This window comes from Acanthochromis polyacanthus, chromosome 5 (genome assembly GCF_021347895.1).
Source record: "Acanthochromis polyacanthus isolate Apoly-LR-REF ecotype Palm Island chromosome 5, KAUST_Apoly_ChrSc, whole genome shotgun sequence".
In the NCBI taxonomy this organism is placed as follows: Eukaryota; Metazoa; Chordata; class Actinopteri; family Pomacentridae; genus Acanthochromis; species Acanthochromis polyacanthus.
In genome coordinates this window covers 22,026,826-22,040,913 of record NC_067117.1, presented here as the reverse complement: position 1 = coordinate 22,040,913, position 14,088 = coordinate 22,026,826, and positions in this window count along the sequence as shown.

The following is a 14,088-nucleotide window of genomic DNA, read 5'->3' as shown; positions in this document are numbered from 1 at the left end:
GCTTCTCTGCAGCAGCAGTATGTGTATATGGAAACCCCAGAGGACAACCTGATGCCCTCTGCAAGAGAACTGCTACTTGGGAGAAGATTTGCTTCTAAGCAAGACAGTGCACACAGTCTAAGCTAAACAGAAATGGTTTAAAGACGACAAAGTGAACGCTCTGGAGTGGCCGAATCAGAACACAGACCTCAATCCAACTGGACTTAAAAGTGCTTTTCACTCACAATCTCTGTGCAACCTGACAGACCCTGAGCAGTTTTCACAGGAGGAATGAGGTACAATTTAAGAGTCAATTTCAGAGTCCAGATGTGCAAGACTGATTGAGATTTATCCACACAGGCTCAGTGCTGTAAGTGCAGCCAAAGGTGCATCTACTAAATACTGAATAAAGAAGAGTGAATAGTTATGCAGTCATTGATTTTAGCTTTATATTAATAATTGACATTTTTTGTTAGAAATCTGTTTTTATTTGAAAATTCTGAAAACCATCCAAAATTACAGCTTTTTTCAAAAAATCCAACAAACCGTTGCTGCATTCAGATGTCCGAGGAAAAAGCCATGACAAACGACTGCACATTGTGTGAGGATATACGGAAGATAATAGCAGTTGTCTTGCAGCTCAGGGGATTGAGCCACAGGTGTTAAACGGCTAAGCGCTTTAGCTGCTCCGGGGGAAAAGATGTTATTGAACCAGGAAGGCTTCTCAAACAGCTCCTCTCTGCAGGGCAACTCAAAGCCCAGAGGTCAGAGGTCACCGTGAGCAGCAATGGAAGCCATTTGTTTGGTTGTCATGGCTCAACAGGTGAGGCCTGGGTGGGGGACCGGGCTTCTCAAAGCATCTCACCCGGCAAGAAAAAAAAATAGCACCAGAGGCTCAGTATCAGGAATGTCCACGACACACGGTCACTCACTCACCACACACGTCACAACAACCTGTGTTTACCCTTATTCCACCCAGTGCTCTGTTTGCTTTGTAGCTTTGTAAGAAAATGCTGAAGCAGAGAGAAGGAGTGAAAAAAATGGAAAGAATAACCATGACCACCATCAGTGCACGGCTCACTGTTTGTTTTTGTTTGCATGTCCCAGGGTCGAGGTTTTTTTTTTCTTTCCTCTTTTTCAATGAGGGACACAGTAGAGCTGCACCTGTGCTACAAGTGCCTCTAGACTGGTAGCTACCCTCTATGGGTTGTTTTGTATAAGATCCAGCCACTGGGTTTGGGCCACAGCAGACTAATCATCACACTGAACATGCTGCTGCACACATTCCTCCTCCTGTAAGTCGGCTGAACAAACTGTGTGTCCAGTGAAGTATTTTCTATAGAAGCGCCACAGCTCATTATTACAGCTTTTGGGTGGCTTCCATATCTTCACAATGAAGTCTGATTGCTTAGTGGCAACAGGCCATTGAAAGCTAATTGTGAATTATATCCTATATTTACGGGCAAACGATTTTGTGTGGTTTTGTGATTGCAGTACACAAGTTTAAGCATCAGAGAGATTTAATGAAGACAGTACAGACACACTTTCTGACTCAGCACTCAACACATGAGTTTTCATCCTGTGCTACCAGCAGTAATCGAAAATTTGGAGGTAAAAAAATCTAAATTTGTTCAGCATATTTGAACAAACACTTGATGTTCTTTGAAACAGACACTTTTCATGAAGGAAACGCACTGCAAATTACACATCAAATTGAACTGAATGAATATTTTAAGTGTGTGACTGTTGTTGATGTTAAAGAGGTAAAGAGTTGTTGAAGACCTTCAAAAAAAAGATGTGGAGGCCTTTGAGTTTGAGTTGAGAATGAATAAGATGTTCATATTAAAAATCAACACAGAAAATAGCTGAAAATCACATACAAGTGGTGTAGATTTTAAGTGACTGCAAGTTTGTCCAGGACTGGCAACTCCAGCAAATTTAGCTCAAAGAAGACAAGATCTGATGCAAAAAGAAGTCTCTCTAATGTCTAAGTGCATGTGTCTGTAATCAGAAAGAGACATAACAAATTTGACCTGCAATGGAGGTGTGCCAGGAAAAAGATTTTGTTCTCCAAACAGAACATTAGATTTAGACTAGAGTTTGCCAAAGAACATACAGGTAAAGAGCAGGCTGTTTGGAATATTCTGCTCTTGACATAAGATGCAAACATAGAGGTGTTTGGCCATAGTAACAGTGTTTGGTACAAATCACGACAGCTTTCCTAGAGAAGAACCGCATACTAATGTGAAGTATGGTGGTGAAAGTGGTATGGTTTGGGGTTGCCTGCCTATGCAGTCATTGATAAAAATTTAAAGTCTTTTTTATATCAAGAGTGAAAAAACTAGATTCCAGTTTCATTGAAATGTTGTGGAAGACAATCGTAACAATCAGAGCATGCAAGATGGCCCGTCAAACATGTTTCAGCTGAAGGAATTTTAAATGGAAGAGTAGTCAAAAAATTTCAGTGACTGGTGAAGAATTTTGCGAAGCAAATACAAGAAAATTATTTCTGCTCAGTGGGAGAATCTTAAGTGTCTGAGGACAAAAGCAAAATGACTTTTTCTTTATATAATGCTTTTATTGAATAGATGATTGTTAAAATTCCTTTTCTAGCTGCCGTATTCAAGCATATCACATTGATCTGTTGTCACTGTTTCGAAGAGGATCAGTCATTTACTTGACAGCAGATCAGTCCACTAACAAGCATGAAGCTATGGTCCAAAGCTGAACACGACAGGGCATTAGATGAATTATCAGAAGGGCCCGTGACTATTTCAAAGCTGTAAAAACAAGGAGATATGCATGAAAACATCTGTTGTGTGTGTGTCTGGGTGAGAGAGAGTATAGACCAAGAAAAATAGTTTAAACATCATCTCAATTTTCTAGCAGTCCCCAGGCTCAACAGCACATGTGCAAGTCAACACACACACACACACACACACACACACACACACACACACACACACACACACACACACACACACACACACACACACACACACACACACACACACACAGATGTCCTATGTCGTCCCATCTTGTTGGGCCCTGCAATAAAGATAATTACATTTAAATACAGGTGTTTAAAGATAAATTAGCAAAAGTAAGTAATGATGCCTTATTTTCCATCTGTCTGTGCAGTGCGAGGCAGCTGAGTCTGGTGAATGAACATCACTGTTCTAACTGCACAGAACCACTTCAGAGCCGCAATTTATCTCGCCTATTATGAGCATGCAATATTAAGCAACCTGCAGTTCAGCAGCTGTGTCATATCCTCGAGATTATCCCATTCATTGTTTGAAAATTCTCACCTTGAAGGAGAGAGATTTCAAGCGCAACAATGTGAACGAAAAATACAATGCATAGTTGTTGTTCTTTGTTACCACAACAGTCTTCCTGGTTCTGAGTCACTGGCTTGTAGAGCGTTTAAGATGAACTTAATGCTTTGCAGGTTGACAGAAACCAGGCAATTGACATGCAGGAGGGTGATTGAAAAAGCAACTGCGCAGAGGGCGAAGAAACGAAGGGAGGCCTTGAAAAACATCCTGGACGCACTTTAACAGAAACTTTACAACCTCACCCAGAGGGAATGAGGAAGAAAATGCCTGGATCCTTGCTGCGTCGATACATATTTAGATTTTGTTCATCTTAGCTGCATCTCCCTTACGGCCATTTTCCTCTAAATCTTATTCTCTCCCGCTCTTTGCCATTTTCTGTGGCTCGCTTTTTCTTTCCTTCTCGTGTGCACAAACACCCTGAACAAGCCAAGGGCATGCAGGTGCGAAGGTTGTGTGAACAACTTCTCCCAGGTGCAGAATAAATGTTTCTGCTATGACAAACGCTGAATTGAATTTCCACATTCCATTACATTATTAACCTTCTGTTTCATTCAAGCCAGCCGCAGAACGGCAGATTTGAACATCGGAGGCATCTGTTGTTTATGTCATATGATACCGAGACTTCAAAGATTTCTTGGCAAGGTTAAGCTGACTGTTTGGAAAAAGAATAAGAAACTTTTTTGCAGGTCAGAGTTGTTTGAGTGAAGCTGTTCTCACCTTGCTCTGCATTAGGCATGCAATCGGTATGAAGACAAAATTGGCATTTGCTTTAATAGTTTAAATATGTGCTAGGATTATTCCACTGTGTATAGCAGGAAGATTTCTTGACCTGCATTTAGAGGAGCAAACTACAATGTGAGTAATCGTCTTCTTAAGAGCAATTAAATCGAAGAGATAAGCTTGGCAGAGACACACAGGCTCCCGTCTGACAGTTTTTTCCCACATGAGCCCATATAACTGTCACCAGATGCAGAGTTTTCATTAAACCCTGTGGAGTTATGATGACAAACTGGCAGTACGTGTTAGAACCCCCTCACAGATTAACAAACAGCTCTACGTTGGAAGGCGTTTTTCTTTAATAAATTCACAGGTGAAATAAACTTTTCTGGCTTAATGAACGATAGCACATATTCTAAACTGTACATTAATGGTTCAGGGACAGAAATCTGACATGCAGATCTTAAAACTAGAGCAAATAAAATGAATAATCTGCTTTCCTAGGTAACAGCAAACAAAGAAAATGGATTTTTAGCCATATTTTTCTTTGGATGGCAATGTCAGCATATCATTTGGTTGGTCCTACTTTCTGTTCTAATCTGGGACATCTCAGCTGTACCTACTGCATGGGTTGTACAGAAATTTTCATGGTCCTTAGAGGTTGAATCTGCATGATTTAAGTGATCCTGTAACTTTTTCCCTACCATCACCATGAGCGTAATATCCTATGTTTAGATTTTTGGACATTTCTTATTACACTTTTTTGTCAGGACCCCACAAGAGTAACTCTGCATGAGTCACACTTAAAAATAATCCTTGTTTATCTCACATGACCTCTTTATGGAAACCCTCAGTTAAGTTGCTGCTTGAAACAGACCAATTTAGCTCTGTGCTCTTTAAGGGCCCCCTTTACCTCAAGGTCTACTTTCTTCTGATTGGTAAAACTTCTGCTACTTGTGAACATCACCTCAGCCAAAGTGGTTCATTAAATGCATATTGTGTCAAAAGTAAATGTTTTTCCATGTGTACTCACCTAATAGGTGTGCATGTAGGTAATGGACTAAAATGCTGACTGAAATGGAAATCAACTGTTGTCATGAAATACTAAATGTAACGTTGTGTTAATCCACTGCTGCCAAAAGACTGTGTAGTATCTCCCAGCACTGTAGAAAAAAAACAACAGAAACCTGCAGAGCAGTCTAAAGCCTGAGCTTTTGGCTCACAGGGATTACTTATACATACGTTTAACTCATTATTTGAATCTTTGGCCAATTTTAATGTGATCATTTGACAATGTAACATTATATATATATGACAGAAAATGAGGAAAAGCTGTGTGGGTTGTTTGGAGTTTTTAAAACATAGTTATTTTTTAGTTTGGTGTAGAGTTTTACTGCAGTTGATTTTATAGTGATTTTTAGAGCTTTACTAAGTCTGCACAAACCATAGATCATATATGATACAAACAGACTAAGTCAAACAAAGAGAGCAGAATATGAAGCAAAAGACAGAGAGAAATTGTGAGAGTCTGGTTGGAGTTAGACATGCGGAACTGTGGAGCATCTGCCTTGTCACGCTCCTGGTCCCCAACCGCCTGAGGTGCCTACGCTAAATAAGCACAACAAATTCAGCACAGGAGGGTGTGTGTGAGTGTGTGTGTAGGAATGGGGAACATCAGGCGGTTCTGACACGTAGCAGCACCTTACCGGCAAAACGAATCACCTCATCATGTCTAGAGTGCAAAAGGTTAAATTGATCTGCAGAAGTTAAGTTGAGATGGAAAAGATGCAAGAGTGTGAATGACAATTCACTGCTGTTAGCGCCTGTAATGAGCTAATGAGGAATAAATGTAACCTGTTGAATGACCTCAACTGTGAGATAAAATGATGTTTACAACATGGGTCTCAGATGTCCATATCTCATTATTAACTTGAATTTAATGCCTCTTGTCTTCCACAAATCCAGACATCTGCTGCATGTTCATAGTTACAGTGCAGATTGAGCAACTTAAAACCACCAAGAAACTTCTAATTCACGGGTGTTTTCAGGCTTTGTGCACGATGCCAAATGCTACCAGCCGGTAGAGGATTCCATTTTGGCATATGGAAGACATTGTCAAGATCTTGTGTAATGCTAGATGTTAGATAATCACATTTGATGGCATAGCAAATTAGATTTTGAAATCTTGTTTTGCAAAGTATTTCAAATTCGTCAAGGTGCTGAAGAATGTTAATTTACACCACATGGGTAATTCTTATTTTTGTTTGGGTGCCTGATAGTTTTATAGTTCACACTATTGAGTTTTCCTATCCTTGAATTTGACATGTTCAGCGATGTGCAGCACTTGTGTGTGTTTATGTCTGTACATGTTTGTAAAGCAGAGCATGTACTCATTCGTGCACAAATGAGTTCAGTACGTTTCGTTTGATTTCCAAACTACAGCATTCCACCAGTCCTCGTCCTGAAGAATAAAGTGGAGGTGCATGCTAAAATGTTATTAGTGTCCTCTGAGAACTTTTCCAGCTGGATGCAGAACCCTGACAGTTTCTGGCACTGCTTTCATTTGACTTTATCTCCAGCGTTCGCTCTTTTACGGGGGAGAAAACACTCTACCTTTCACTCACTCTCTTGCTCTCATATCCATGCCTCGCTAGTGAGCATGTGTCGACGAGGAAGACACAAGGCTTGCAGGCCTCAAGGCTCAGTTGGACGTACATCAGAAGCAGCAAACATCTGTTAGGTAGGTTGAACAGCACCTTCAAAATCTGGCTGGAAGTCAGGAAAAGCTCTAAAAGGCCTTTTGTTACTGTCCACTCATTTCCCAATAAACAGATGCAAATAAATGGAACATATTTTCAATGCACTATAAATCACTATCTAACAGCCTCATTCTTCAGTACTAAGAGACTCCAGCTCGTAAGAGTGTCACCAATTTCTCACATTTCGTGTTCAAAACTTCTAGCAGTTGCTTCTAACTAACTAACCATGTAATACAATTCAATGTCACAATTTTAAAACATAACTCAGTCAAGACATAACCCGGAGAAATTTTGATAAAATCCTGTTAAGAACTTGAGCAAAAATATACCCATCATAACGATGAGAGAGCCATGGTACGCTGCAATATTTGTGCTGTGTGCAAGATTCACAAGTACATCAAGTGACACAAAGCATAAAAATGCACTAATAAACAAAACACTAAATCTGTGTGTAACAAACTCAAGGGAAAGCCAAATAACGAACTTAACTTAAGCTCCTGTTAACATTTTGTCAAAACCTGGATTAGATTCATTGTTGGTGATTCTCATTTTATGGCCTGTTAGAGTCTGTCCAGAAAAGTAGAGCTGAGCATTTTTATGAAAGTTCTAGCTTAAAATAAACGTGAAAATGTTGGAAATAGTGAATGAGAAAGGTACTTTATGACTTTCGACAGTAAATTTATGTCTTTGGTGGTCTCTCTGGATGTTTCTGGAAAAAATATTGGTGCTGAAAAGTGAAAAAAAAAGTCAAATTGCTTCAAACAACTTGAAGTGTGTAACCTGTGCATGCCCATCTATCAATGCAACCAAACGCGGTTCAGACTTGTGCCGTTTTGCGATACAGAAATGCTTGAATGGCTGACTTGATTCCCACTGTAACATTTACAGAAAAGTGACCGGGGTGTTCATTCAGACATAATGCCGATACATTCAGATGCTGTGACATTACTAGAAACAAGCACATGTCTGAAAGGCAGCTTAATAAAGTCTGAGTGGAAATTGGTGAAAACTTTGTCTCTCTGTTCTTTAGAATGTTTCCCTGTGGACGTCTGAATATAAAGGCTAGAAATGTTCAAAATCCCTCCCTCTGCAATCCCTGCAAAGTAATTTTACATACTTTTAAACACATCCTGCATTCCCCACAGCTTGACAGGGAAGGCAGTCGCACACACATTCACACACATGTATGCACACAGCCCCCAGTGCTGCTCTGTGGGTTTTAAGTGTGCATAACATGGCAGCCATTATCCTATTAGCAGCAGCAGAGGCCTGGGGGCAGGCAAGGGGGAAGTAGCAAGAAACTGGCATCAAAAAAAAGAGGTACAGTAAACAGAAGGAGGTGAAACAGCAGCACAAAGGTATAAGGAGGGATGTGGATATTGATGATGGAAGGCAGGAGGGAGGAATGAGTTGTGCACAGGGGAAGAAAACAAGCTGACATAAGTTTTGCAGCTGTAGCTACAGCAGTGCAGCAAAAGTATTTAAGCTACAAAGACCAAGACACAGAGTAGGAGGAGAGGGAGAGGATGGAGATGGAGGCAGCTAAAATGATTCCAAAACAGTACCAATAGTATCCAAGATATAGGATACCTACAAAAACCTCCAGAAAACCACTGGGATGACAGACGTTGGGGACCTGCTGTGTGAATATCAATGTTACTGTCCCAAGCATGCATTTGAAAGCTCTTTAAAGCTCTTATATTCTCTCTGAGCTTTTAGCGGCGGCCCTGCCAAGCTCGATTTGGCCAGCATCTCCAAATCCCAGCTCCAAAGTCAATCTCCCCTTTGAACTTCCCAAATAATAGACTTCTCCAGCCGCTTCATTATAACATGCTAATTTCCATTATGATTGATTAAACCAAGCTGCTCTTCTTCTCTGTCACAGACCAACCCCAAGAGCTCCATGCACAGCGGGAGCATAACGATGGGCTTATGCAAACTCCGTACCTACCGTGCTCCCAATTACTCCCCCACGCAAAACTCCCCTTATTTTCTTCCTTCCTTCCCTCCCCAACTTCCATTCCTCACTCTCTCTCTCGGTATTCAGCAACCCTGTCCGGGCTCCTTTTCACAAGGTCTCTATTGAAGTCAGGGGAAAAAGGCTCAGCAGCAGCAGCTGGCCACTCTTTTCTCCAGGGCAGGTATAGAGGGGCTGGGAGCTCTCTGCATGAGCGAGCCCCACTCCTCCAGCTCCATTCAACTCTGCCTTTGCCTCCGCTATTCACCAGAGCTATACTTTGTCAGGAGCGAGGGAGCACAGAAAAAAAGGAGGGATCAGCCTTTTCTCTCTTTGTACTCCACATAGCTATACAAGCATTCCCAAAGCCTCCGCTAATGAGTTGGCCACTGTGCTGTGAGTGGAGAGAGAAGCAGGTTTGTGAAAGGAAAAGAAAAAGGTTTGATTAATATGGGTTCATTCTCTCCACTGATGGAATGCCAGTCTTGTGTTCATTATCCTACTGGGTGGCTTTGCTTTATAAGTGCGTTGGTGCTGTATAGGCCCGCTTTAGAATATTTAGAGGTAGAGCTGGGCGATTAAAAGTTTTATTAACTAGTGCAAATGCAGTCAACTGTGGTTTTACTGAATTACTGCAATTTGCGTGCCTCAGAAGGGAAAAGTTTTGTGTCCATGTGGCCAAAAAAAAAAGACATTTCTCTGAACCTTTCCACCTTTCCCAGTGGCTGGTAAACACATGCTCTTTGTAGCATCAGTTAACACGCTGTCTAATGGCCATTTCACCACAGTTAATGATACACTTAAGATAATGTAATGATGCAGAATGAATTGCTCGTAAACATATACAACACACACCAAGGGGGAGGCCATATGGTTCACCAGTAAATGGGTATTGAGTTACTTCAAATAAATTGAATTTTCCACCTCTGGCCTGCGGTGCCATTGAGTGTGTTTGAAGACCTAATTGAATTTAGACTTGCGGACCATTCTGATTTAGCTAGCTAATTAAACCCCTCAGTGGATGTCTACAACACCGGGCCTACGCGTATCCAACCATGAAATGGGACAGGTCAAAGGTAGACCCAGTGATTTTAAATTTCATGGGGTTTAAATACCGTAATCTTCAGAGTTCAGGGTGAAACAGAGAGGCATAAAATGGCTTTATAATGCATGTTTTAAGAATGCAACACGCACAGGGGGAGTACATAAAGGGCACTGAGTTCAATAATTCTAACGGTGATAATTAGATTCTATGCAACAAAAGCTGTGTTTAATCCCCTTCAGACCCTGATGAGAGAGCAAGAGTGAGACAAAGACAAAGGAGAGACTGAGATCCCTTTTCGGTGCAAATGCATTCACACTAAAAACACAGAAACAAAAAGTGCTGGCAGACAAAAAGCTGTTTGGCTGCTGCAGTCTTGTGACACAGAAATCACCTTTCAAAGAGTGAAACAAGCGCATTCCTCTCCTCAGACAGAACAAAAACTGTTCCAGGCCATCGCTTCTTTTATGAAATATTCTATTGACAAGGTCTGCTAAAACAACCAAATACACAAGAGTCACCTTTCCCCACCCTGCCTGTCATAGAAGCTGTAAACCAACAAGGTACGGCTTCAACTTTGTCTTTCGCAGGGTGAGGATGTGAGCAATGTAGACACAAGCAAACACCTGCTGAAAGGACGTGGAAACTAACTGCCATCTTGGCCCTACTTTCAACAATGCATACCTTCATAGTGGCTGACACTGTGGCTTGAAGTCTAAGCATAACAGACAGGGTGAGCGCCTCTGACCACGCCTACCTCGTGATGGAACAGGTTAGGAAGGTGGTATGGTTTGTCTTTCATCGCTTGCCGTTGGGCCGCCAAGCTGTGAATCTTACCATCTGACAGGAACTTGGCATGGTACAGCCTGATTCACTCTCCTCATTAGACAAACATTGATGAAAAACTGTAAATGTTAACACACTTTCAATATAGAAAGGAAAAAAAAACCTGAAGGATAGCCAGTGGTGTTTGGACACCTGCAGATCATATAGTAACAGTCACACTGCAGTCGAGCCCTCTTTATTAAGACATCTTTTTGTTTAAGGCTATTCTCACCGTATATTAACCATTTCTTTTATTACCTAGGTGAAATATCTGTTGCCTAATTCTGATAAGGGATGCAAATTTCAGGAAATATATTTAATTTTTTTGGCTAATCCCTGTAAATCCTTGTTCAATATGTATCTGAGCAATAAGTTAAAGAAAAATAAGCTAAAATATGATAACACATATGATGTTTTAACTTGTTGCACCACATCAGGACTTGACTTTGATGACTCAGCATGCGAGTGCTTTTAAACAAAGTCTAATCCATTTTTCTTGTATCAACAAAGAAGGCTGTATAGCCTTCAACGGCTGATCAATTACCAAGCAAACATAAAATGCATTACAGGCATCTCTTGACAACAGCATCTAGTCCAGCTGCAGAAAATCACCTGTTTAGGTAGAACACATGTCCTGTTGCGCTAACCTTATCAGCCCAGGAAATATTTATTTATGTCCACTTTATCTTCCACCAGTAGAATACTTTTACACTAAAGAAATACGTAATATCACTTGGATGTGGTGGCCCTAAAAGCTCAGCTGCACAGCAAAACACAAAATACAAGCAGCAGTTAGGAAAAAGCAGCTGCAAATACAAAATAAAAAACTACCAAAGACAGAAAAATATATATTTTCCATGGGAAACCAAAAAGTGATAATCAACTTATTGCTGATATCATGACTTATAAAGTTACTGAGGTCAACTATACCAGATCGAGGTGTTAGGGAATGAACGTGTTTGTTTAAACATACTGATCGCATGATTCAGATATCACTCCAGATATCTGTCATTGAGCCTGCAGCCTTTCTGTTTTATGTATTTGCAGCATGTTTCAGTATTTGGTTGGGGTTTCCCACTGCATTCTAAATACTGGATGTATTGTGAAATTGGTGGAGTAGTTTTATTAGTTTGCTTGTGCTTTGTGTATAATGTGGTCCCAAACCAGCAGGCAGTGTCGTGATTAGCAAACTACAATGTAAAGAAAATGTAAGTGCAATCATAAAACTGAATTTTAATTTCACCTCAGGGTCAGTGTACACAAACCACTCTAACCGTAAAACAAACATGAAAGAATTTGCCTTGATCAACATAGAAAATGGAGCAACAGCCAGCACGCACACCTGCAACTCCATTCCACTGAATAGACAGAGGCCAAAAAAAGCTAAACAACCTCTACTCTGTCTGTTCATACACTTTAAAAACATTCATTTATTAATGGTAGTAAATTAATAATAAATAATCAAAGATCATCCCTAATTCAGATGAAACCCTACAGTAGATAAATCAGAGCCTTTGGTCCATCATATGTTAGACAAATGGATTTGTAAGTGCATCTCCTCCATATCAGGGCTATCATACTGCATGCTGTCCTCTAATATTTTCTCTTTCTCTACATCTGTCTTGCTTTCCCCTTCCCCTCTTCACTCATGTCTACCGCCTTGTAGGTCACGTATCACGCCACTTAGCAGACAGCCTGGTATTGACATAAATGCCCAAACTGTTTCTGCTTCCTATTAGCAAGGCATCTCCACACTCCTGCAACACCCGTTAGCCATCCACTCCCAGTATGATGAGTTGGCCGGGTTTCACGCCTCTCCGTTTTATAGTTGATGAATAGCCGCAGCAGATGGTTTGTTATCTTTGAAGATTCCAGTAAGACGAGCGTGATGAATCGCTCCAGGCCTCTCACCATCACAGCACCCCTCCAGCATTGAAAAAAAAAAGGCAAAATGGGAACAATATGTAGTTGACTTATCACACACACCTACGAGGCTACTGCTTGCACTTTTCTCATACCCGAACTGAGATCTTCAGACATGTCTGCATTGACAGTTTCATTCTATTCCAGCTGTACGAACACCAATATGGATGCTGTTAAAAACATACATGTGGGGAGAAGACGAGGGCTCATCTGGTGCAGTCATTATCCTCTTTATAATGCACTCTCATGACAGACTCACGTCCACTATTCTCATCAGTCACAGCTTCACACAGCGGCACACAGGGCCGAGTGGTCATGGGGTGAGTATGAATAGTGTAGCCACTACGGTAGCAAAAGCTGTTAATGCCTTCCTTACAAGGAAAATTCTTTCTGTGGCTGTTAGTTTAATGCAAAGCAAAACAACAAACCAATAATCCTGGAACCATGCACCCATACGCCCTTAATTATCAGTTATATTTTCACATTGCACCTTTTTGTACTCTATAATACTCTATTATGTTGTTTTCTGTACTCTAATAATGCTTTATTTGATTTTAAAGACAATCAATTTGTATCTTATTGCAAAATACTAACAGTTTTTGCACATGTTTGTACATTCCAGCATTTTAGGCACCTTATTGCTAATTCTTTGACCAGCACAACAATTGCACACTGTACATTGTTCCTTTATCCTCCATTGTTCCATGTGAGCTACTATCTATCTATCTATCTATCTATCTATCTATCTATCTATCTATCTATCTATCTATCCAATGGCACAGCGAACAACAAGAAGCTGGATTAAGATGGCAAGCTAAAAAACTTCAGCGTTGATGTACAGATATTTCTTGTGAGCAGAGTGTACTGATCAAAAATTTGAACCTGGTATTTGCCTGCTGCATTAGTAAAGTTATTTGTGTGCCAAGTCACCTAGAGCAGGCCACCCACCAAATAAATCACATTAAAAGATGTGTCAACAGTCCACTAAAAATAGACCTCCAAAGTACCTGGTCTACATACCCTTTCTGTTGAAGGAGCATCAAAATACAGGGCTGAGCATACTTTGGACTGCTGTGTGGGCGAACCTGTCACTTGCGTCAAAGGTGCGTACAGGACACAGAATGCCTGAAAATAACTGATCTGAAATAATGAAGTGAAAATGAAACAGTGTTTCAGTGTCATAATGAAGCTGTGAATCCAATAAAACTTGGAAATTTAATAGTTGTATTGCTTTATGAGTAGGGTAAATGGTAATCTTAATTTTTATTATATGTTGAAAGAAGATATAATTCATTACTGAATGCAGATAAACATGCTTATTAGATATACTGTGGCTTAACATTTTATATGTTTATATCAAAGCAAGCAGTTACTGAAATTTGATTACATAACACAGCTACAGCAAGCTTTATGTCAAGTTTCCTTTATATATTGTTTAAACATATTCATGTCAACTTAAAGATGCAACAGACAGAAATCTAGAAAAGCAAAAAAAAGAGGCCAGAATATGAAAGTATACAGCTTCCTGTGTCTAAACCCTGAAAACGG